Genomic DNA, 1,103 nt, shown 5'->3' on the forward strand with positions numbered 1-1,103 from the left:
CACAAAGCTTTACTGGGGCACTGGGCCCCTACTGCATATGCCCCTCCTTCCATACACAAATACAGACAAGCACACTGCCCAACCCTGATACATTCCAACCAAAATTACCAGTTGAGATATTAATAAGTGTAAGAGCATATTTGTTTTAACAAACATGAACATTTTCAACATTGCAGCTATAAAAAATAAGACATTACCAACTTTAAAAATAAAACGTTTCCTTATACACATTCTGAAGTAATCATTAATTTCTAGGTTTCAGAGTTTTAGTTCAGGGGAAATGTTAACTCATCCTGAACTAAGTTCAGGATGAGTTAATTTTTTGAGCATTAAAGTGTACCTCCTATTTTTCATTTTTGCAAAGCGGTCAATCACTTGACTGTGACTCAGCTTAGAAAGTTCATCCTTTTCAACTGATAAAATAGCAAGATGATGGAGCCTGTCTTGTCCCATTGTGCACCTCAGCCAAGTGTGGAACCTTCTCAACACACTGAATGACCTTTCACAACTACAGCTGTAGACTGGGATGGTGAGGGAGATCTGGATGACCTGTGTTAGTCTTGGGAATATGATGTTATCAAGCAAGTTGAAAACACACTGCATATCCTTGATGACAAGGCTTTTTTTTTCAACCAGGAAAAGCTTTCAAACCATTTTGAATTAAACAAACGTTTTTTTTACTCCAAATTTGTGCTGGGGATAGTGGGACAACTTCACTTGTCTAGGACCATCATGCTTTCCCCCTAAGTCACTAATGTCCCCTTCTTGTTTGTGGAAGCTGGTTGTTGCTCCCTCATCACCTTCATGGTCCTGTCTCTCCTGTCTCTCACCTGTCTCTCTCCTGTCAGTCTGGCCTCCTCCTCCCTTTCCTACTCCAGCACCTTCATTCTCATTCTCTACAGCAAACATTAAAAAAACGTAAATCTATAATTATGTAAATATCAATCATATTACTTATAACGTCCCTAATGTAACTGCTTAGCTTAAATCACTAATTCATCACGGGACCTTTCCTCCCTCCCTTTCTCTCATCTTGTTTTACTGCTTCCCTGTCTCTGCTTCGTGTGAGGAATTTCCTGATATCCATCTACAAACCAATGCAG

The sequence above is a fragment of the Cyprinodon variegatus genome, unplaced genomic scaffold, assembly GCF_000732505.1.
Source record: "Cyprinodon variegatus isolate N-32 unplaced genomic scaffold, C_variegatus-1.0 Scaffold78, whole genome shotgun sequence".
Taxonomy (NCBI): Eukaryota; Metazoa; Chordata; class Actinopteri; order Cyprinodontiformes; family Cyprinodontidae; genus Cyprinodon; species Cyprinodon variegatus.